A 24,872-nucleotide genomic window follows, 5' to 3' on the forward strand; every position below is an offset into this window, starting at 1 on the left:
GGTTGATAGGCATCGTCGCGCCGTTCTAGGAGCAGGAATTCGGCGCCTACTCCTCCGAAACTATGCTAATGTCGCGCCGCGAGCGCGCGTCGACGACACCGCCGGCAATTGACGCTTGTTCTCCTTTCCCATTTGCCTTCTCTCTCTCTCTCTCCCGGTCCCAATTTACATTTGCCTTCTCTCTCCTCTCTGTCTCCCTTCTCCTCCTTCGCACACTTTTTATTAAGTCTCTTATTAAGTTTGTCTTTCATAGCCACACGAGCGTCAAATTTCCTTGGTCGATCATAAATTCAGGGCGATGGCAGTTTCCCCACCCCAAAACGCCGACACCACGATATCAATGGATTCCGGCAGCGCGCGCTAAGCACTGTATTAAAAAAAAAAAACTAGCAAATAAAAAAAAAAAAGAACGCGAGTTCGGCACACAAATGCCTACCAGGAAAGCGTGCGCGCTGTGCTGCGGCGGCGAAGGGTGGCAGCGGCGGCGGCGCGGCTCTGTCGGGCTCGGCGAGGAGTTGTGTGTGTATGACGAGTTTTATACAACGGCGCGCTTGTCGGTTCCCCACTCCAAGAGTGTCGGCGCTTTTTGGGTTGGATCGCGCATGCTTCGGTGTCATTATAATTCCTACGGCTGCATTTCTTGGCGTTAGACACCGTATAGAGAGCGTCCCGCAGAAGACCGCAACGCGCGACGAGGCACCGCGTCAGGGGCTCGAAGCGCGCGACAGCCGACGGCCAAGCTCGGACAGAGAAATATATAAAGAGAGAAAGAATTTGATAAATGATGCTCGCCGAAATGCCGTCTCCGAGAGGAATAGACGACTTCGGGATATGGTAATATTCGGTCGCGACAAGAACCTTCTCCGAGCAGGAGCCGACAACATGCGCTGGGAATGCAAAATGAACGCGGGTATTAGCTGTTTTGGACGTCCGTGCGTGGCGCGTCGGCTGGAGGCATCGCGAATGAGTGGTAGTACATGTGACGAAACTGCTTCGATTCGCGGTGTAACGAAACTTACTTTAGGTACTGCAAGCAAACGAGAGAACGCCTTTATATGATTTTTATGCGATATCGATCCCAGGGTCAGCAAACCGTGATATCATTTGAATTGAATTGAATTGAAATTTATTTAGATTATCCCGGGCCGAGCCCGGTAGAGAGGTAGAGCCAAAAGATATTTCTGCCTGACTGACGGCCGAATTCATAAACGCTGCTCGAATCGAAACTCCGCTCGAACTCCCCTTGAGGACGGTTTTGCGCTTCATAGTTCGAACTCGACTTGAACCGACGCTCCCGCTGTTGATTTAGCTGCAGCTACGGCGCTGGGACATTCAGGTGCACGGTAACCGGCGAGTTCGTAAAGGTGTAGCGGCGACCCGCAGTGTGCCCGGTCATTTGGGCAAGTGCCACGGCTCTTCGCCAGCACTGGCCAGCACGTTGTGGCAACGTCGTGTCAATTTCCCGGGGGTCGCGGCGGACTTGAACCTTGCGGTGTGCGACTTTTATAAACTCAAATTATCCAGCAAAATGTATTGTTTGACCCTTTATGAGAGAAACGTACCAAAAAGGTGAATTCGCGTCTTTGCTAAAGGCCCATACAAACAAGAGCAGTCTGCTGCTTAAAGGGCCCCTGAAAAGAAAAGTAAACAATGAATTTCTATTCCCGCACTCGGAGTAGGGTTCAAACTCTAGCCAGCAAGTTTTTTGGAAGGCGAGTTCGTGTGAACCGAAGTTCCGTTGTGTCCGTTTTACTTCCCAGTCCGACCGCGGCCAACGATTCGATGGGACCCGCGAAGCAGCGCCAAACGTCTATGAATCGTCACGGTGCCTCTTGTCTTTAGGCGGTTTTCTATCACTAACTAATCACGTGTTCAAAACAACAAAAAAACACTTACCTGCTACTTGTGGGGGCTACGATGGGAAGGTACGATGTTGCTAGTGCTACCATTGAGACACACGGTACATACCTGCAAAAGAAAAAAAAAACAGAAACAGTGTCAGACGCGTGTATTCCCCGGAGCTGTCGAATCTGTATAGATAGACAAACTTCACAAGGTAGCATAAAAAAAAAAAGGTGTTTAAGTCTTTGCAGAACAGAAAGGCAGCATATTAAAGCGAAAAATACCAGAATCCCAGCCAAGGACGGAGCTTCTAATACAACTAGAGAGAAAAAAGAAGCGAAGTGTGCGGGGCTTTTTAGATTGACGTTCCGCTCGCTCACTGACCTATACGAGCGCCGAATGTTTCGAGTGTAATAATATTCCGAGCACCGTTCTTCGCTGGGGACCTTCGATTGATGGCCGTGATTGGATGATCGCGTGTCTTGCAGGAAAGTGAGCGCACAAACTCTTGTTTTTTTAGAGTATACTCTTTGGTGGACGGTAAAAACGCGAATATTTTCTTCCGAGTAGACGATCTCTTTATATTAGGTACTTCAGCAAACCGCTACCATGTTCCGCGTACTGCACCACCGGATCCTTCGAAGCATGCTTTTAAGCGCGCGCCCGAATGATACCGTAACCGCGGGGCGCGTGCTTAAAAGCATGCTTCGAAGGCTCCGGTAGTGCGGTACGCGGAGCGCGGCAACGGTTCGCTAAAAGTCCCTGTCGCTTCACTCTCGGGATTCCCGTAAATTGAACACAGGATTCGACTTCCGAGTCGATGCTCGTAAGCATTGCCTAGAACCTGATTGTATGCACCAGGGTTGCGAACGCAGCTTACGTTTCATTACATCATACCCGCCGCGTAATGAACACTTAAAACAAAAAAGACAAACCCCAGCGTAAACAGCTCGCGATGAATAAAAAACGAGTCGACCAGAAGGCGTGTGTTGGGAGAGCAAGAGGTCACGTCTTCGGCGCGGGACAGCGATACGACGAACCGAGCAAACAACACAAGCGGAGCCCCTCGTCACGTACCGGGGACCCTGTAAACGCGCTGAAGGGGGGGTCACCCGTCGACCGAAGAAGAAGCGAGGCCCGCCTGTCTCCGCTGTAAATAAGCGGCCGGGAAGCAGCGCCCCAGGAAGGCTCCGACAGCGGGTCGAAACCCCGAGCACGTGTAACGGCACGTGTAAAAAAGGAGCACCGATCCGCGTTGACGAGCAGCCTGCCGCCGGGGTCCTCCGTCGGCGGCGCCACGCGACCCCGGCTATTGTGCCCCCATTTATACCCGGTTAAAGCCGCAGGAGTGCTTCAAACTGGCGGTGTGATTATAAGTGGAACGTGGCTGGAAACGTACTGGCAAACTGGTGAGTGCCGGTCAAAAAAGGGGCCGAAATCGGCATCTTACTTTTCGATCCGCATTCGGTCTAAGTGAGATACGGTTCGACGTGGAGGACGATCAATTGAGAGACGTAATATCAGACGTGATGTGGGCCGATCGGCAACTTCTCGCCGCGAACGTGTCGGGCGGCTTCGCAAAGGGTGAGGGAAGGAACTGTGAACAGCCAATATGTTCAAAACCGTGAACACTCCTGTGTTCGGATCGCTTTATGTGTTCGGTATGGTGTTTTATATAGGCGCACCAAGAGCCGTTAAATGAGCTTCGCTTTGAGTATCGACAACTCTTTTCCCCGATATTTTTGTGGGCGCCGCCATCTTGGAGCTTAGCACAGAGCAGGCGGAACTGCCGATTGTCATGATTAAAATGTTCGACTTTATCAGCATTAGATTCGCTGTTAGAAAGCTCGTGTAATCATTGCTTTGCTTTGTCACGAACCGTTTGAACATTTGTGAAGGACGGAAAAGCGTTTCCTGTGATTTCAGACAGAGCTTTAGATAACTGACAACCATGATGTTAAGCACCAAGATGGGTAACTGCCGTTACTGTGAAGCGTAGTTTACTTAGTGGCTGTATACGTGTACCGAGACTTCAGAAACTTTATTTTATTTTCATGGTCGTTGTTTTTTTTTTTGTTTTGTTTTTTTTATTCCATACTTGCAGAAGAGACACCAATGTAATGTGTTCAAATCCTCAGCCCTGCGTGCGGTCTCTTCAGCCCAACACGCGCGTGTTCGTCGATTCTCTGTGAAACGAAAAAATCTCCCATCATACTCCAGAATGCTCATAAAATGGAACCGTAGAAAAGCTCGTAATTATTACGGTCTATACGTAAAATGTGTTGGATATCAAAGTTATATATATATATATATAAGAATATGCGGATGAAAGAAGGAGGTTACGAAACATTCCGAGACACCTCATTAGAAAACTGAATTTTCTCGCTGGTCCTCGAAAGAGGTCATTTCTCCAGCAAGACACCGTCGGCACTCCTTTTGAAACTTGCATCGGCCCGCTTTGTTTTGAAAGAGCGGCGACAGAAATGCGGAAAAGCCCGCCGGCGTCGCCTGGTACGCACGCCACATTTCCTGCCAGTTATGAGACCGATGGTAACGTCCGTACACGGCCGAACGAGCAAAACAAGAGCGATTCGAGCGCCGACGTTCACACGCCGTGAAGCGCGTCCATTTATCCGACCCCCGCAGCGCACAAGAACAACAGCGGCACTCGCAACAGCAACAATAATAAAAAAATAAAAAGAAGGAGTGGCGCAATGTCGGCGCTTGCTTTTTCCCGCTAATCGACCAAGGCCGGTCGAACTTACGCGGAGACCATTTGGGGCAACGCCGATGAAGTCCGAGCAGCTCTTAGTTCCGTCAGGAAACTGCGCGCGGTCTGAACACGCGACAGGCTTCCCAGCTGCCCGAACGCCGCGAACGAAGGAATCTCGAGCAGCAGCACGTACCGCCAATACCGCGCTTTCGGGTACATAATACGCAGCGAATATACCGGAAAGGGTGGGCTCACAGGGGGCTTGAAAGTGTATGGATTGTTTATACACTGATGAAAATGCTACGTTTCGACCTCAGTATCCTTCTCCTTTTTTTTAATTTTGTTTTTGCTTTCAGACACATTATCTACGGTCTACCGCAGCCAACGCAACAAGGTTCTCTCTTAAGCGCCGTTCACACTCTTGCGACCGAGTAAGACCGAGAGAGACGAGACCGGTTTTTAAGCCTTTTGCGACTTCTTAGGACCGAATGCGCTGCAGCGGGGCTGGTCCTAAGAGATCGCAAGAGGCTTGAAAACTGGTCTCGTCTCTCTGAGTCGTATACTTGGTTGCAAGAGTGTGAACGGGCCTTTAGATGACGAACGCTCCTTTGTTCGGGGAATGTCTCCAAAGAAAAAGAAAAAGAAAAAAAGAAGGGCTTCGTGGTCTCTGCCGTTCAATGTGCTAGTGCATTTGACGTGTTCTGTGCTCACTTGCCAAAGCCTATAGAGTTGGGGCCTCGTGGGCTGCGTGTTGCTCACGCATGGGCTGCTACTTGAAATCGTCTATAAGCTCACTATTAGCGCCGAGATGTTTCGGTGGCGCCCTCTTATGGTTTCCCTCCGTGACGTCACGACTTGGATTTGCCTTGCCGTGACGTCACCAGTTGTTATTCTGGCTACTTACAATCGGGGGCGACGACGAGTTCGATGGTGTGTTTAAAAAGCACAGTAGAAGCTAGGAGTCATCGCAATCCGAAACTAACACCGTCAAAGTTGACAATCTGACAGAGCTCATATGCCCATGGTTTGGCCAATCGTGGAAAGCTGACCACAGCGACGCTTTTGGCCGCGCACATCGCTAATAGTATGTTGTTTTAAAAGTATCTCGTGCACTTCGAGACCCCTGTTGTGAACGATGACTCTGCGCGTGGTGCAGGAGGACAAAGGTTACGTGACTTTTAACTGTCAAGAGACGACGGGAGCGCTCTGCGACCATGAAGCTTCGGAAACAAGTTTAAAAAATTAGTTCGAATAAAGAGGCATCGATAACGTTCACACTTACCGGCGCTGGGGTTCTAAGCACCTGACGTTCATTCCCAGTTGACTGGAAACCATTTTCTCTCCCTCAATAATATTATTATACATTACTTAGTTTACATGTATTTCCCGCCCAATCATTCACCTAGCCCTTTGCGCTGATTGCCCTGATTGGCTGTGCTTTGAGTGCTTTGAGAGAAACTAGACGTTCTAGAGTTTCTCAGGTACAAACGGTAGTGGCAATAGAAAAGAAAAATGCGTTACTTGCGGAGCTGCACAACACGCGCATATATAATTGATCGCAACCGACACAGAGACCCGTGTTCTGCAGGCCACCATCGGACGTAACCTTCCGACAGGGCCGCCACTAAATTACGACTCGATTCTGGCTCCGTATAGAGGCACGGTGGCTGGGGCCAGCGCGCCCACCGCACCCGCGTTTCGCGCGCCGCGTTGTTTCTGTTTTCCTTCGTGAGCGGGCCGCCCGCCGCCGCTCTCTTGCTCCAAATTGCTCGCGGCACGGAGCAATTACACCGCACATAACAACGACGCGGGCACACGGGGTAATGCGGCAAAATAGGCGCACGGACCATTCGGTCCGCGCCCCCGACAACCAACTCGCGAGGTTGCTGAACCGGACCGGAAAACAATGGAGAGAGAGGGCCCACCAGCCCGAGAAAAGGTGACGCGCGTTCTCTGCTCGAATCATGGCCAACGCGCACACGTGTGTGTGCGTTCACGTCTGCGTCTCGAGGGAAATCAACGTCCGTTCCCATTGTAGATGATGAAGATTGCAGTCCGTGCATATAGACTTCGTGAGCGCGCTCGCGAATTTTCCACGGCGGTATACAAATTAGGCGCCTGTTCTTGATGGCACAGAACGCGGCGAGAAACACGTGTCTGCTCGTTCTTGGACTCGGAGTCGCTGACATTCAGTTCCCCCAAGCCGAGGAGTCAATCGACAGAACTATCGCGGGATACGCTACATTTAGGGCATCGGCACTGTACGCTCGTCGATTTTCATGCTGGCGCACAGCAATGGTCCTGCTCAGCGCAGAGTGGGCGCAATCGGCGGTCCTTACAGTTCTAAGATGCGAGTTCCCGAACTTTCCGTACGGCGTCGAGAAACTCCAATGATATTGGCCTCCAATGATATTGAAACTCCAATGATATTGATATTGGAAGGACGAAGAACCATTTCCAAATACTCCGAACTTATAGCTTCAGTTAACTATATACGTCACCCACCTCACTTTTCACCCTCTTCACCATCCCATCGTCATCGTCCCACACTTCTCAAGCCAAGAAGCCTCGCATCGTCATCATCGTCTAGCTGGCCACATAGGCACATATGTGTACGGGCGGAAACGCCTTCTATGCGACCTGTGCTTAAATGTACAAATAAATATCTATCTATCTATCTATCTATCAGCGATTGTTTTAGGCCCCAAGATGGACGAAGTGCATAATTACGCCAAAGCATACCTTATGCAGACATAGATTTTAATAATAGGGTGTTTTCGCTGACGTAATTTCGTCCACCATTTTGTTGTTGCGAGCTGTCTGGCGTGTGCCAAACTCGAGCATTCCAAGGATTTACATGCCCCCTCAAATGCGTACAGCACCGCTGACATCATCTCAACCGGTTACGATGTAATCCTTCAATGTAGTAAATTTGTTTGAAAAAACAAACTAACAACAAAATGGCGAATTGACGTCATGTGCAAACAACCTATAACCCGAAGGCTTAATAGCAGAGCCATTAGTTTTAACCACAATCTAAAGCAAAAAAAAAAAAAAAAAATCAGTGGACAGGCTACGATTATCTTGGACGGCTTTCTGGGCTAAAAACTATTATTATGGAGCACTAATATACGCCATCAGCAATATCGAGCTCAACCCGCGCGCTCTTCAATGGAGACCGTCTCAAACGAGAATTGTCTCGTATAGCCTCACGCGTTCGCGAGTAAGTCGTCTCGGCTCCCATCATCGGTCAGTAAAAAAAAAACACCGCGAGTCACGCGGAGAGCCGCCGTTCTGCTTCCGTATATATTCGTCCCCGTCGTGGTCCGGGACCCGGAATGGCCCGCCGTAAGGACGCAAACGAGCTTCCGTCCAGTAATGCCCGCACATATTCGCTCCGTGAGAGCCACTCGAGGCAGCGAGGTCGATACTCGCGGTCACCGTTTGCCGCCGTCAACAACGCCGGAGTGCGGCCACTGGTGACAGTCGATCCTTCACGGCGCTCGGCAGTTGGGCCGCGGCGTCGGCCATCCCCTTTTCCAAACACTTTGGGCGCCGCTTCGAGTAACGAGGCGACCGCACGAACGATCGGAACACATCGTTAACGGGTGCCTGAGAAATCGTGGGCGGGCACCGCTGACCATCGCCGACAGCCATTACCCGGACGGGGCCCACCAATCAGAAATGCATTAGGCGCCGCGCGGCGGAGGCAGCGCACTGGACTTGGTCGGCCCAGCGCCGGACCGCCGCGGGAGAGTCGCTGCGGCTAATGGACGGACTCGATTCGGCCGACGACGTCGAAGAACCGTTCCCGCGGATCGGAAAGGTGGACTCCGGCGGCGGAGGGAGCCCTGCGGGGGAGTTGGCACCGGGGTTCACGCGAGTCTGAGCGCGGCTCGCAAGTTGTGCCCGAACACGCAGTTTCGGATGGGAGTAAACACATCGCCGCTTTTATTTATATATCCCTTAGCTTTCGATGTGCTCTAGACGACGGGTTTTGTATTATTTATTTTATTATTTATTCATCTCAAAAGACCTCGTGGGAGTATGATAGGAGAGGATACACTCACGTTCTGGCAGTACACAGAAAAACAAGAGACACTATAATGCAGGAGTGCCCAGGCTGACCCGGCCTAAGCGCCGCAAACAAAAGCACAAAACTTTCGAGAGCCACGGGGGAAGGGGGGGGGGGGGGGGCAAATTTTTGTCCGGACCAATCAATGAAACTCTAACTCCAAGTCAAAATCAGTCTAACTGTACGTCAGGTAGCAGTACACTGCCAAACAAACCACAACCTGACTTTTGATTTAAAACGCGCTCCCTTTCTCTTTTTGTGGGAGTGGTCGTATGAACGAGGGGGGGGGGGGGGAATTGGGGGAGGGATGGGGGGGGAGAGGGGGGCAGGGTAAGGAGTCACGAGCCGCACTTTAACACGCGAAGAGCCGCATGCGGCTCGCGACCCGCAGTTTGGCCACCCAGCATAGTCTGTTACAGGTTAAGAGTACAGAACAAGCTCCTTTTACGAAACCCGCCACCCTTTCCACTTTAGCAGAGCAAAGGCTAGAGAGGAGGCGAGGAGGAACTCGCCTCCTCTCCAGCGTTCGCTCTGCTAAAGTGGAAAGGGTGGAAGGGTTTGTGGGAGGAACCAACGCCTCCTAGATAAGAGAGCCCAAGTGCTTTCCTGCGCCACCAAAGAAGGTCACCGATGGTCAGAGACTGAACCCGAGTGCTTCGACATCGTTCGCCTGGAGCGCGTGTCCAATCACCGAGAGCGAGACTCCTAGCCGAACGGTGAGGCCAAAGTCGCGTCCAATCTTTGTCATAGGGTGGCCTTCTTTAGTGATGCGGGTAAAATTCTGCAGCTAGTCTTTCTTATCTCGAAAAGCTCTTGGACGAGCTTGTCCTGCACTCTCAGCCTTGCAACAGACTATAGGCCCCTTTCAAAAAGTCTGACGACAGTGAAAAAAGCCTAGATCTGGCTCGGTACACTGGGCAGCGGACGCCATCTTGAAGGAAGCTCCCGGTGCGTTTACGTCGGCTACACGAGAGACAGGAGAGCGCAGCGACATCAGAGAGCGCGTATCATTAGAGTGTGAGTCACGAGAGCGTATGAGAGCGCCTCGGGAATTATCGACATTGGGGTCTTCAAACGCATGTTTTGCAAGGAGCTGAAACTTCGACACCAAATGAAGTCGCATGGCAAACGCTTGATGTCATTTGATTGGCTGAGTACGCGAACGAAGCTGGGCGAAGTGGCACAAGCCTGTTGCAGTCGCACAATTTAAGATAATGAATTTTGTCCAGGTTATCTATCCTAACTCAGTACATTACCGCGCAGTTGTCTTTGCTGCCGCCTATAGGGTACTCCTTTTTGAAATTGATCACCCTTTCGCTCTCCAGAAAATTACACTGCTCATTTTTGTCTCACAGAAACAAAATTCGGTTTGCATATCAATATGGGTGTAATACAAATCGTGTTGGCGATGAGCTTTTCCTTTTTTTTCTCGGAATTAAACATTTTAGTTGTTTACTCATAGTAACGCTACAGGAGCCTACCTTGCGCGCAGGTGTTACATCATTATCATGCTTAATTCTGGCAAACGTGGGGAAAACGTCGAGTTTAAAACGTGCTAGAAATCAGGCCGTTCGTTTATATATGATTAATGACGAAATATGAAGCCGCACTCACACATTCTGCCGTGCTGGCTGTCGCGTAACAGCTAATTTTATGTATAACAACCCAGGCACTACAAAAGGGGGTTCAATAGACCGATCTCACCAAGCGTTCCACGCATGCGTGACGCCGCCATAACTGTAGTTTGTAGGAGGCAGACGGCAGTCCCCGAGAGAGCTCATGCCGCCTCGTGCTCTGCTCGCGCAGGCCTCCAGCAGGATTTTCGCGCGTGCAGAAAGACTACAGCTCCCACGATGCATGTCGGCAGCGGTGGCGTACCCAGACTATAGAGCCGTTGCTCTCGGGCAGGGGGCGCGAGCGCGTCACCAAGACGCGACCATGTTATGCTGGCAGCACTATCCAGGTGGCGCTGTAACGCTCAATTTTGCACGTGCCACGTTCGAATGCAAGCATATGTCAGCATATGTAGACGCGCGATAACAAAAAGTGTAAAAAAAATTAAATAAAAACGAATTATGCAGCTCGCGGCCTCGGCGGCCCAGTCAGCTTTATTATTTTATTGCGTTCTTTCATAGCTTCCGTGAGCCCGTATGTTTCTGTTTACATGATAGCGAAGCCGAAGCTACTTGCAAAGGCATGTTCCCCCGAGTGATGCTGGAACTGCACGAGCGCGCGTGCTTGGAAGGGACACTGCAAGCTCGGAGCTCGCTCTCGTTGCCTATACTATACGCTGGCACTTAGAATGGAACGGAGTGTAAAAAAACTGTAGTGGGGAAGCCTGATGACGCACGTTCGAAACGCGAGCCAAATATTCTATTGTGCTCGCCTGGAGCGCTGTTCAAAGCTTGAGAGCTACGGGCCTATACTCCGTTTCACCTTATGTTGTATCGCAGCGAAGGCTAGAAGCGCGAGCTCATATCGTTGGCACCTGCCCTTAATGCACGAGAGCTTGTGCCGCCAATATCTGTCTCAGAGCAAGGAGCTCGCGCTTGTAACCTTTCCTGCGGTACGACATAAGGTGAAATGGAGTATAGCTGGTAAGATCGGTCTATTAGCGGCGAGATGTTTTGGTGGCGCCCTCCTATCGTTCCCCCTTGTGACGTCATTACCTTGCGAACAACAAGTTCGATGGTGTTTGTAAATAGCATGGTGGAAGCCTGAAATCATTGCGCTCTCAAAGGAACACTGCCAACACCGTCGAAATTAAAGTTCCTTCATTCTTCTTATTTCCGTCGATGGTATACCCTTTCCGACGTCATAGTCAGCTTTTGGGCCAATCGTGAAAGGCCGACCACAGCGACGCTTTCGGCCGCGCACGTCGCCAATACTCGACTGCCACGGGGAATGACACCTTAGTGACTGCAGCTGTTGTTCAGCGCTTCCACGACGCACGCTCTAATGACACGCGCTCTCGTGTCGTGCGCTCTCGTGTAGTGCGCTCTCGTGGCGCCCTCCCGTTTACGTGGCCCCAGCACGAGTTTCGTGTTGTGGTGAGGTGGTTGGGTGAAACGCAACTGCAATTTCTTTATCACGCGCTAAGAAATTCTTTCTTTTTGTGCGAGGAAAAACTGAGTGGTACCATTAATTATTGTAAGTGAAAGTACACTAATTCCTAGAAAGATTTTTTTTTTGTCTTGGTGATGTGTTCGGCGGCACCTTGTTGTGTAAAATAAGTGAGTGTTCGTGGCTTCGCGAGCTCAAAGGCTTGTGGTTGCATGATCCTGTTATTCTAGAGATCATTCCCGATCAGTCGCGAGCTTATCTAACACGCAGTGCACAGTTGTAGGCCCGGTGGGCCACCGTTTGCTTGTCGCTGCGTTCGCAAGTCCGCTGACTGACACACTCGCTAGCAGGTTGCAGACAGCACTCGAAACAACTAGGCTTCGTGTCTAGAAGCAGTTTTGCGAAAGCAGTGTCCCTTTCCGTTTGCTTGAATAGCGCTGGCACGGCATCTGTGCAGACTGCTTATCTAAATGCAAAATTTGATCATTTTGCAATTCTCACTGGGCTGTTTTTTAGCTCTGCTACGGATTCAAACAATATCACACACACATAAATAAATTATACAGCTCGAAATTTGTTCTACGAAATTAATTTTAATGTCTTGTTCAATAAGGCCAAATTATTTTGCCACGCCTTGACGAAAGTAGTAGCCAAAACGATCAATCCTTGGAAAACGATTGTCATACGTATTAACTAAAAAAAATTATAATAACATCACTTTGAAGTGAACTTAAAAGTTTGAACGCTGTATGATTAATCAGCTGTTTAAGTCTGCCACGGTCCGCCAGACAAGTACGCGAGTCCGTAGTTTTACATACCGTCCGCGTCTATGAGTAAAGACTCCACACGAATAAAGCCATGTTCAAAATGTGTTTCAAGGAAAGGCATCACACTTCCCATGACTAACAACAGTAACTCTATCTGTAGTGTGCCCGGCTGACTTGCAAATACCCACGTCAAACGCGGAGATCAGGCAGTCTTCACCCCGTTGAACGGGCAGTCACCACACCGATTGTGGCTGCATGCCTTTTAGATTGTACATTGCGGCAGAACAAGACAAATACAGTATCTCCAGTAATTCGGACAACCAAACCTCTCTACATTTGACTTTACAAAACAAAACGCGAACGTATAGTAATTAGTATTGCTACATCGAAAAGGGTGCGCGGACTGGCTCGAGCGACGCGCGCGCGGTATCTTTCAAGATGTAGTCGGGGGCAAGTTGCCGTTCCGTGCGACAGATGGCGCTCTCTTATCTAAAGGGTGTATGGAACAGAAACGTCCATGGACAGACAAAATAGATGTGCGATAACGCGCAGGCGAAGCTCGAACTACGAAAAATATATTGCATTTTTAAGCTTAGAATGTTGAAGAAATACAGGTGTCTGATGGGCAATGGAACTACATACATTTTGCCCTTTTCAAATCGTAGTTCACACCGGATAACACGTTACACGTGTTATCTTGTATCAAGTTAGTGACTCACTTCTCAAGCAGAACCCTCTGCAACTCATTTATCAAGCAAAACACTGACTAAATATTGCCCCTGCAGCTCCCATCTACGAACCCGTTTATTTAGTCACCGTCTGAACTGTGACTTTGTATTTCCTTCTAGCGTCCTGTTCTAATTTAGTTTCGAGGTACTCTCATATCAATACAAAAGCTTAACAAGTTGTTTGTACGAAGTTAAAAAAAAAAAAGACGGTGAGTAGCATCGCGTTACCAGAACCAAATCCGTGATGATCGCTCCTTGTTTGACCCACTGCTGCTCCCAGTACGAAACAAAAATGGCTGCAGCAATTACTATTGTTGACTGTCTATGAATTGCGATAGCATTCGTCATGGGACTCACGACGCAGCTCACTGTGAGTACAACAACGCTAATTTTGAGAAAACACTTTATTTTATTAATGTTTACGACACAATCATTAACGTAAGGGCGACTGCAGCGCGCCACTTCGAAATCGAGTGATTGCTTCGTCTCTGTTTAATCTTCTGTCTTTTTGTTATCGTTTAACGTTCAAGCTGTTTCCCAACCATCATTGCAGTTTCGCGTCTGTGTCTTGTTCTGTCTCTATGCAATCGTTTAATGATCAAGCTGTTTCACCACCATCATTGCCCATGTACTGTACCAACTAATCCGACTCAAACAGATAATCGCTTCGTAGCTTGGGCGCAAATGTGAATGTGTGCGCAGTGGCGTCATTAGGGACTAGGGTCAGCAATACCCGGGGCGGTGGCCCGGTGCGGCCCCCCCCCCCCCCCCCCCCTCCCCTTTCACTGCCCCGCTGCATCCGCCTAAGCGCTGCACACGGGGCGGTCCGCCCCCCCCCCCCTCCTCCTTTTGTGACGCCACTGTGTGTGCCTACTGCCACTTTGTGTATGCGCGGCGTAGCCTTACCTGCCCGCTAGGACGACGTCAAGGATGACGTCCTAGGGGTCGACGTCAAAGACGACCGCTAGGATGACCTCAAGAACGACGTCTAGGAAGACGTCTTGAGGACGACGTCAAAGACAACGTCTAGAATGACCTCTGGGACGCCCTGTAGGGCGATCTCAAGGACAGTTTTTAGGACAACCCCAAGGACGACCTCTAGGACGACGTCCTAGAAGAAGACGTCCAAGACGACGTCTAGAACGACCTCTAGGGCGATATCAACGACGGTTCCTAGGACGACATCAAGTACAACGTCTAGGAGGACGTCAAAAACGACATCCTAGAGGACGACGTCTAGGACGACGTCCGCATACGCGCGGCGCATGCGTAAGGGGACGCGCTCCCGCATATGCGCTGCGCATACGGACGGCGCATTTGAGGCCAGATATCGTATCGCGAAAACCGGGTGAAGCAGCTAAAGAATGCTATCGCGTTAAAAACAAAGTACTCAGTAATGGGTAATTAACTACAGTACTAATCTCCTATTCTGTACAGCCGCATCTGTCCTTCTTGGAATGTTCATTTATTTCCAGAAAGCTCATGCGGACAGCAGGCTTCTTCCTTGGCCTTTTTTAGTAACGCTCCCGTAACCTTTCTCGCGGTTTTTTTTTTTCTTTTTTTTTATAAGTGGTTTAATTTGTAACGAGCTGTAAATCTGGGTCTGATTAAGAATGCGATTAGCCACAATCTAAAAAAAACTCTCAAGCAAAAAAAAAAAAAGATATCGTAATTATTATTCTAAAAAACGCAGGTCTTGGCGAATACAGAACATCCTATCATCACTCCTTAGCCAATGAGATATCTGCATTGGCCGGTAAGAACCCGGAAGAACGAATCACAGACTGGTAGGCGTGGAACGCAAGGAACAACGAAAGTCGTCTTTCCCTGCATGCACGCACGGGGGCAAAGCCGCCTTCGCAGGTTCAAGAGAAGCGGCCGGCCGGCCAGGGGAGCGGAGCAGCGCTGTGCCAGGGCGCGATCGCTTGAATGAAGCGGCCGCATGAATGGGACCTGTTTCTGGGACGTGCACGGCCATCTGTACAAACGCCTCGGTCGGGGAGAAAACGGCCGCCGTCCAGCAGCGTAGTCCAGCGGAGACGGGAGCGAGAAGAGAGCGTCTGGCCGCTGCTGCCCAAGCGCCGGCCGCAACGTCGCCCGCGAAAAGAGTCCCACCGGCGGCGCCCAAGGTCACGCGCTCGTGACGTCACGCACCGGAACGAACCGGGAACCGGTCTCCGGTCGGCCACCGAGGGCACAAGCTTAGCGGCGCGTGCAATTACCCGCCGGAAAAGCGGCGCGCGCGCCGCCACGATGGTCGGTGAGGCTCACCGCGCCGCCGGTTTGTTTTGAGGGGAGCCGCAAGGCGCCGCCGACAGGGGCCGCTAGCGTGCCCACCTCTCTCTTTTGGGGTCGTTGGGTGCGTCTTCGTCTCACCGGTGGGGTCTGACCACAGCGCCCATGAAACCTTTTCGATGCGGTTACACGTTACGGAAAGAATAAACACGGGGACACACCACACAACACGAGAGGTGTGTCGTCGTGTCCGTCCCCGTGTTTGTTCTTTCAGCAGTGTGTCATTCCACCAGTGTGCTCGCCTCCTCAATGTAGCGCAATGAAGTCTATACAAATTCCCCAGTCCAGGGTGCGATCTCGACAGCCCAGCCCGCGCATGTTCTCGTGGCTACAGCAAAGCACGCGCCGTACGCACAGACTCTGAAGACGGCACTTACCACCAGAAAACCGTTCGTGGAATGGACTTTAGTCACAGATAGGATGAGATCTCCACGAAGGTCTTTTTAGTTGTCCCACGTCAAGCGCAACCCTCTTACTTTCTGTAGCTCTTTGGCGTCTCGTTTGGCATACCTGTACACGTCACTAAAAGCTATAAATATCGTTACTCGTTACTCGGTCAAAAAGTAAACCCCACTCGTTGCTGAGGTTCAAAAGGTACGCAATAATTACTAGAGCTTCAAGCAACGACTTACTTTCTCGTTACTCCAAATGGGTCTTTTTTGTAAGCTTCAGCTAAAACTTCCACTGTCTCGCGGCTTTAATAACTCCTCACTTTTTAACGCATTCATGATATACTGAATTATCACACCACGCGATACGTTTGTTCAAAGAAATACCAGGTGATTAGTGTTGATACGGCTGTAGGCATCACGCCACGTGCTCGTAGCGGCAGCTTTGCCAGACACTGCTACTAAATAAGAAGCGGAGTTAAGCATCGAAAACACTTGGGTGTCTTGTGAATAGGCGCAGCCAAGCCCTGACGGAAGGATTGCGTGCTAGAGAAGGAGTTTTTACTGCATTCTTAATCACTCTCTGATTTACAGCTCGTTACAAATTGAGCCGCATACAAACAAACAAAAAAAAATGCAAGGAAAATTGCGGGAGCGTTACTGAAAAAAGCCGGAAAAAGCCGATAAAAGCTGTCGCCAAAGCATAACCTTCCTCCATTTCTCTGGATTTGTATAATTCCTGGCAACCGGGAGAAGAGAGAACCAGAGACAGCAAACAGCTCATTTCAGACCTACACACGGGACAACCTTCCACCATGAAGACGTTTTGGGGGCATTCTGTTGGCAATTACTCTCCGAGGGCCTCCGCTCTCTTCGATTGAGACGACGAAAACGATCCGCGCGGAGCTCCAACGCAGCGCCGGCGAGTGCATACTCGGACGCTTCGCTTCGGCTCGGGTGAAAAAAAAGAAGAAATAAAGGCGACGATCTTTTAACGGCTCGCGACCCTCGACGGCGCCTCACAAAGAAGGCCGTTAATAAGGCAAAGAGCAGCGGAAAACCCTCTGGGCGTCTCGGGAACTCAAATCACGGAGAGTTATGGCCGTGCAATTTGCTGCGCGACACTTCTCGATACCCCCCGTGCCAAGGCGCTAAAATGCGCGTGTAAGAATTAAAAAAAAAAAAAATGAAGAAAAAGAAAACAACCGAAAGGAACGCAGACCAAGGCACCACCGCCAAGGAATCGTAAAACACGAGCTTCAAACTTGAATAGCCCAAAAATAAAATAAAGAAGCTTCGTCTGGTTGCGCTGCTTGTATGAACTCGCCTGACGAAAAAAAAAACAGAAAGAAAGAAACACTGGGAGGGGGTGGGAGGGGTTCAGTCTCGTTCACAGATGGCGCTGCGTGCCTTACGGAGTGTGCGGTGGAGGGGAGGGCAGTGGAGGCAGTTTATGACAGGCCGGGGTCCTTGCGGCGCCCATAAAATTCGATTTATTGTCCCAAACCATCGGAGCATGTGGCTGAATTTCGTTTGGACAGGGAGTGCGGATAATAAAAGAAACGCCCGACGACGCGGTGCGAAAAAAAAACAAAAGGGGGTCGACCGAAGACGACGGGCGTGTGAAATTTGGTGGCTCGATTGCCGAGCCGTGCCTCATGAGCGGCGGCGGAAGAAGGGCTTCCTTACTTTACGATTTTGGCGAAGCTTTCTCTCGAGAGAAAGCGCTTCTTTACAGTTTCGGCAATTTGGTGAAAAGCACCGAACGTTGCACACGCGACAAGCGAGATGCTGGGGGGGAAAAAAAAAATGCGAAGGACTTCGTGTTTGTTTCGCACTCCCACTGAGTGAAATAAGAATTTTAGTTTTATTGTCGAACAGTTTGTGTATACGCGTCCGTAAGACCTAGCTCAGAAATGGAAACACCGAGCTGACGAGACTTAAATGGTTATAAATACCAAGAAACCGCGGGAAAGGCACGGGAAGACAGCACAGGACAAAGTATCAACTAGTCTCGACTGTGTATCTTGTATGGAATCTCTCTGTCACAATACCTGCTTTGCTACTGTTTGTTACATGTGGTGCAAATGAGACGCTTAATAATGCTACGTGCTCGCGCTAATTAACAATATTTCGTAGCCCCCCCCCCCCCCCCCCTTTCCCCCCCTCGGACACGATCTCCCAACGAGGACGCCGCTACTTTCGTAGCGGTTTCCGAATGGCGTAGCGGGCCGTCGTTGACAGCCCGACATCTTTATCGATGAAAGCAGAATTTATCCCACGTCCTCCCAAACACTCCCACCTCTTTCGTGACTGCCCAAAAAGCCAAGGCAAACGTCAGTCTTCAATCGAATCGCTTCCGGCACGAGACAGGCCGAGCAGTCTGAGGGATTGGATTCTTCCAGAGGGTTTGTCCGAACACAGGAAGGTCATCTTAGACTCGCAGGTCGACTACGTCAAAGCGGCCGGGGCTTGTCCACTTTATGTAACTCCCTCCTCCAACCCCTTCCCCTTGTCCACTCCATGTAACTCTCTCCCCCAACACCTACCTCGTCCCATTAGCGATTACTAAAAGGAAAGACAAACAGTTTGGCCGAGGGCTGCTCGCACGCCCCCTCCCCCTCTTTTTTTTTTTTTTATTCTAATCAATAAAACATATCCTCACAAGCTCAGGACTAATAATCCCTTCAAAACATCAGAGTTTGGGCTTGGTCAATTGCGGAAAGCCGGTCACGGAGGTAACTTTTGGTCGCGCACGTCGCGGTTAGAGGGCTAATCGTCACAGTAATATTTAGTTAAGTTCCTTAAGAAATCGGGTGACCAGAGTTCTTAATTCTGCGCACAGGTGGTCAAGAGCGTTGTCGCAGAATCCAAACTTGGGCATCTCCGAATCGAGATCGAATTTGGATCTAGGCATTGGTCGGTTCGAAACTTTCGAGACTCTTCGACTTAGGTTTCGCTAATGCGATACATATAACAGATAGTGTTCGCTGTAAGATCGCAGCATGCAGCAAGATGGGATCATAGGCCTCCATTGTGCTAACTTTTTTCTGCAATTCCAATGAGCAGCAGCCAGCTGCGACAAATATTCAGCTACCGTCATTTTCTTCTTTTTTTTTCTGTCATCATTGCCCAAAAAAACAAACAAAACAACTTCTAAAAAAAAAAAAAAATTGTGAACACTGAGGCACCATTTAATCAATTCCGCTCTTGTTTCGATAATCTCCAGAATCGATCTATCATGACGGCAACATTTCCTCCAAAATGTTAGACAATTCAAGTAGCCACTCTCCTCTTCCGGTACATGTTGCACGGCGTCATGCACGACGCGAGTGTCGTATGGACGCGGGAGGCCGAAGGGAGTTCCCTCGGAGGACCCGAGTTGTTCCGGTGGGCGCCTCAGCCCACTCGGCCACGCTCGGGTACTCGGCGACGAAGGAGGGCTCTCGCCGCGTTTAATGGCCCGTGACGCGGGAAATGAAAAATGATTACCGGTTCAATAATGATCGCGAATTAGTGCCGTCCCAATGCGCGCCGGTGGGCGATTCCCGCCGACCTTGGAACGCTTTCCCGTACCCCAGCGGCCCTGCGGTGAACTCATGACTCGCTGGTCTCGAACGCTGCAACCCTCAAGCGGCCCTGAAATGCACGGAGGACCGAGGGAGTCCGAATGACCTCAGACATAGCCTCCTCTATGCTCACAAAGCCTGGCAGTTCGACGTCGGAGCCATAGAGTGCCTGCTCGCAGATTTGGAGCGCGAGGATCTGGTAGCACAGAGCATCAAAGAGCCATTTCTCGGGGAACCTGGACGTCAGCGCACAGCTTTTGCAGCGACGAGGACCCGAAACACACATGTTCGCTCGGGAGGAGTGTATTTCGGCGTCTCACCGCAGCAGGGCGCCAGTCACGTGGCTCTCCTCTTATCCCTTGTCCGCCGCTCCACCTATTCCATTTCGGCAACCGCTTCTCGGGGCGACCTGCCAGGCTTTGTCAGTGTATAGGAGGCTATGCCTAGCGACGTTTGTGTTGGGTTTTGCCAAAAGCCTATTAACCAGAAAACGAGTCGGCTCGTTGAATAGTTGACGTTGTCACTGCACCGAGTAGCCCGACACGCGGAGCGGCTCTGTTTTCCAGCACAGCCGGAAGGCCACGCATGCGCGGTTGCTGTGTGGGCAAAAGCGGCACGGCTCTCCGTGTTTTCGCCATTGCGTTGTGTGGCGTGCGCTCGTTGTTGACGCTGTAGGGACGCTTCTAGCTTTATTTGTGCGTCGTATTTCCTGACAACGTTCGTCGTATGCTATGCCCGACTATTTGAGCTCGCTGCCCGAGCCCGAACGGCAGCGGTACCGAAACAAACTGTGCGTGGACGGCGTTGCCTACGAGGATCCGTACGCCGTAAACAGGGCCTGCTGGACTTCCGACGTGAAGTTGCTGTCACCGAAGTCGACGGCTCACGTCGTCGTTTATTTAGTTTTTTCGCCCAGCCAGTTCACGGCCGGCACGGTGCAGGCGTACAAGTCTCTCGAGGCCTACGATTGCTTCGAGTCGGTTTCCGCACTGCCGGCGGGATCAGCAGACTGTGGGTCAACGGAAGTGTATTTAATAATTGATTAAATACACACAGCGTCTTGAAGTACAGGTATACAATTTTTCCTACCCTCATGGCCACAAGGCATGACAAGCGGTAACGTTTTGTCCGTTCTGCAGTCTTGGCGGTAACACCTTACAAGAAACGGCGTTACCAGGAACGCGTTAATTTTTTTAATAACGTAGTAACCTACTCGTTACTTTTTCAAAACAGTAACGGGTGATGTACTTACGTTATTGGTTACTACTTCTCAAGTCTTAAGGAAAGCACACTCTATTTTTTTCCATGTTTTTCGGCGGGAAGCCATGTCTTTCTTTGCGTTTTTTGTCGTGAGTACTATGTTACGTTTCTGCATGAACATAATGTTTTTTTTTTTTATATATGAGCTTATGCATACCTGTATCGTCAAAACGTACAACGTATTAAATCCTAATTGAAAAAGTAACGGAGAAGTAACGAGCGTAACGTTTTATCGGTGGCGGTAACGCGTTCCTTTTACTTTTAGGTAACGTAGCTCGGTAACGCGTACCTTTTATTTGCAACTAACGAGTAACATATCTCGTTACATTTTTTTGATAACGCCTACAACACTGCCTTTCTGTCGTCGATCCCCTTCTACTGGGTAGCACGGGTGTAGCGAGCCTCCAACGCGCGGTTGGCCGGTGCTTAGTGCACGAACACCATGGGAACAAAATTCGGGTGGTCTTGATCGGACGACGGTTTTCCTGCACATAAGTAATCCTCGGGACTGAGATTGAAATGGAAGCCGCACTTGCCTTCAGGAAAGTGCTTGCTGCACAAACGGTCGTTCGCCCGAGGCGACCATTCTTTTCGACCTACGGATATTATCCACCTTCTAGATATGCCTTTCAGCGTCTGCTGGAAAGTTGTGAAAACTCACCCCGCTACTTTTCTTGTACATTTCGGTGGAATTAGCGGGAACACAGCTCCGCGGCATGCTGAAATGCTATGACGCCCATGCGAAACGTGCGCCCTTTTGCCCACACCAGCCGGCTCCGGCGCGATCGCAGCGCCGCCGCAGCTCAGTGACGTCAAGCCCGCTTGTCGGTCTATACAAAAGGCTCCACGTTGATGTTCTGTGGCAGACCTGCAGTTTTGAAGCTGTTAATTCCCTATCGTTTGACATCCATTAAGCAACTTGTTTTTGTTGTTGTTTATGGGGCATACACTGTAAAGTTGCTATGCGCAAAGTACAACTACACCGAGGCTATAGAATTAACGGAAGGGCACCTCGAATTCAGTAGGTCAAAGGTTAGGTTGAGGGAACACCACGAGCAGTAATTAAAAATACGAAGGGTCATTTTCTTTTTTAAACTCGCAATTTGAGGACAAGACTATTGTAACCTGATGTGAAAGCGCGAGTGCCTCGAGCGCGCTTTTGATTGAATTCCGAATGTCGGTCACATCGTGCTCTCAAATAATCAATACGGAAAGAATTATTCGTCGTCAGATCAAGTGCGAGTTGCCGCCAGAGTGTTCGCCTAGAGCAAGCGAAATGCATCAGTCGTCGGAAATTACTGTCAACTGAGGGCGTGAGATGACGCCCGCTTGAACAAGGAAATAGTGGAAGCAGCTGCATACATTCCGTACTTCCCTCTCGGAAGCGTTCTTCCATGTGCTAGAGAACAACAAAAAAATGCTGCTTCCTGAAAAACACACACACACACACACACACACACACACACACACACACACACACACACACACACACACACACACACACACACACACGCACACGCACACGCACACGTACACGCACACACACACACGCACACGCGCGCACACACACACACACGCACACACACTTTAAAGACGTTATCAATATAATGTGTTAAGGAATAGTTTTCGGGGCGTGGAAGCCTTCGAGACAGGAAGCAACGTTTCTCGGAAGAAAAAAAATAAAAAAATAAAAAGAAAGGCAACCGAGGAGATTTGAAACAGCGATTTCGGCGTGCGCCGTAAAGCTATTGGTGAATAATGCTATTTGTGGTTACGCCTAAAGCCACCTTCGCACTGCTAATATATCATAAAAAACAAGTCTGGAGACATTGTTTGATGCATGCTTCCTCCTTGTATTATAGTCCAATCAGATTTGTCATAAAAAAAGAATGTCTTTACGAAGCATGCATCTATGTATGAAGCAAAGATGGTTGTAAATAACTGAGGAAGGGCCGCAGATACTTCTGAACCCTGCAGCAAGGTCTTTTGTGCCATGAATGAGCAGTGGGACTCAGACTTTAGAAAAACTGAAAAAAAAAAAAAAATGATATAAAATTACCGTAACAGAGGTCCTTTTCAGGAGTGTGTTATCTTCTTTTGTAGGAACCTTCGGGCCTATACAACATGCGACGCCCGTACTGCAGATCTCTCCGTTTACCTAAACTGGCCGTTCAGCGCGCGTCGAAAGCAGTTCGGCGTTACCGGCCTGCCACCTGGTCGAGTGAAGGAAGCGGTAGCGGTCAAACGCCATCAGTGGCCGGAACGGCAAGCTGCGGGAAGCAGTTTGGTTGCACCGCGTGTCTCGGAGTCTTCCGCGAAATGGACTGCGTTGGTCAACGCGCATACACATATGTCTGCAGATTTGTCGAGGCAAACTCGCTCGCCGCTATTCGCGAGAACCCAGGGCTGTTCCTTGGTTCAATCTTCACCCCTCCCCCGTCTCGATCGGGATGAGCATAGATTGTACCGGCACGTGTTGGTGTGCATACTTGCCCAGTGACGCACATAAAGATCCGCTATAGCGGCCGTACTGACACGGCTGAATTGCTCATCAACTACGGAGACGTTAAGACGCCTATTAATAATAATAATAATATTAATAATAATAATAATAATAGTTTTATTTGAGACGTCAAGACGTCTATTAGGGCTCTCACTATACTCCGTTTCATTTTAAGTCCGACCATGCACATAACCGAAGCGCATTTACAGGGCGTCATTGGTTTATTCGGTGATTGAAAAGCACGGTGGCAGTAACACATTGAACTATGCCACTCGACCTCTTCGCGCGGGGAGCGAGCGAACAGATATCGGAGCTATCCTTGAACCAAGAGTATTCGGTTCCGCGCCGCCGCGGAGGGCGCTGCAGTATGCGGTCCCTCCTCGGCAGCCACGTTGTCGGCGGCGTAGCGTGCTCGCCGTTTTCGCGGTGTGGTGTGCGGCCAGTGGCTGGCCTCTTGTTTTCCTTTGGTACTGTGTCGATCACAGGTGCCACGGTCGTGTACGAAGGTAAGCCTTAACCAGAAGAAGGAAGAGAACACAGATCTACTGATTCTGGCGACTTGGTGGCGGCATGGCGGCGGTGAGGTACAACAAGGAGCGGTGAGCGAGAGAATGCGTGACCACCGCTGGGAGATACAACCGGAGCGGTCGGTTTTGGGAGGGACCCCATACTTGGGCGCCATCTATCCCCGTGCCAGTGAAGCGCGCTCGGTGCGCCGAACATAATGTTGGTGCCGCGTCGGACAGAGAGTCATCACCTAAAAGTGCCTCTTCGACCGTTCTGCAAACACACAAAGGATGACGAGCGCCCTGACGATGCACTTTTCATGCTGCCTGATTGGCTCCGTAGGATCGCACCCCACAGCCTAAAGAAACACAAAAGGCAATCATTATGCGCGAGAGCGTTCTCAGCGTTCTGCCTGTCAAAACGCGAATCGACTACATCGCCAATGTACGCCTACCTCGACTATCGATTTGTCGTGCACGAACAATCACCACGACGAAAGCAAGGTATTCGAGGAAAGAGGTTCTGGTAAACAGCCAGTCATAGTTTCCTTCCCGCTCACGGAGACAAAATATGGACCCGCCAGAGCAGCCGTCATTATCGCCAGAAGCGGAAACATGATACAGATAATCGACGTCGTGTTGGCAGGCACACGTGCCCACACAAAACGGGGCGGGCGCTGGTCGCGCAAGGAACAATTAAGCACGCGACGTCTGAGAAAACCCCCGAGTTCTCCCCCAAAACAAACGCGTGCGCGTAATATTTATTCTCAGCCTACTCAACGCCAAATGTAAAAAAAAAACAAAAAAACCCGCAGTTGAGTTTATTTTTTGACGAGGAGTCTATTTTGAGACAGAATGCAGATCACGAACGAAACAAAACAAAGAGTACCATCGGAGAAACAAGTTCCATCCTGTGGCAAAACAAACTACACGGAAACGACCTCCTCTCCCTTTCTCCTTTGCCCCTCCTTTTTCTTTCGTACCAATTAAAAGCGAGAAGAAAAAAAAACTGCATAAAACGGGGTCACGACAATTAAGCGCGACATTAATTACGATACATCACACGGCAGGCGAGTCGCGCGAGTTCGCGGAAAAGGTTAGGTTTTTTGGGTCTGCCCATTACGGGCCCTATACAGGCCTCCATTCCCTACAGTTTCAAGAA

General features: G+C 50.1%; 1 protein-coding gene across 1 annotated transcript in view; it reads right to left on the bottom strand.

Moving 5' to 3' along the window:
* LOC8039463 (homeobox protein cut) overlaps positions 1 to 24,872 on the bottom strand; it is a 427,455-nt gene that overhangs the window by 349,347 nt on the left and 53,236 nt on the right. The window contains exon 2 of the mRNA XM_040206275.3: positions 1,897 to 1,968. The gene's annotated coding sequence lies outside the window, so the exon portion shown is untranslated. The remainder of the gene's footprint in view (positions 1 to 1,896; positions 1,969 to 24,872) is intronic.

This window comes from Ixodes scapularis, unplaced genomic scaffold (genome assembly GCF_016920785.2).
Source record: "Ixodes scapularis isolate PalLabHiFi unplaced genomic scaffold, ASM1692078v2 PGA_scaffold1__304_contigs__length_218370807, whole genome shotgun sequence".
Taxonomy (NCBI): domain Eukaryota; kingdom Metazoa; phylum Arthropoda; class Arachnida; order Ixodida; family Ixodidae; genus Ixodes; species Ixodes scapularis.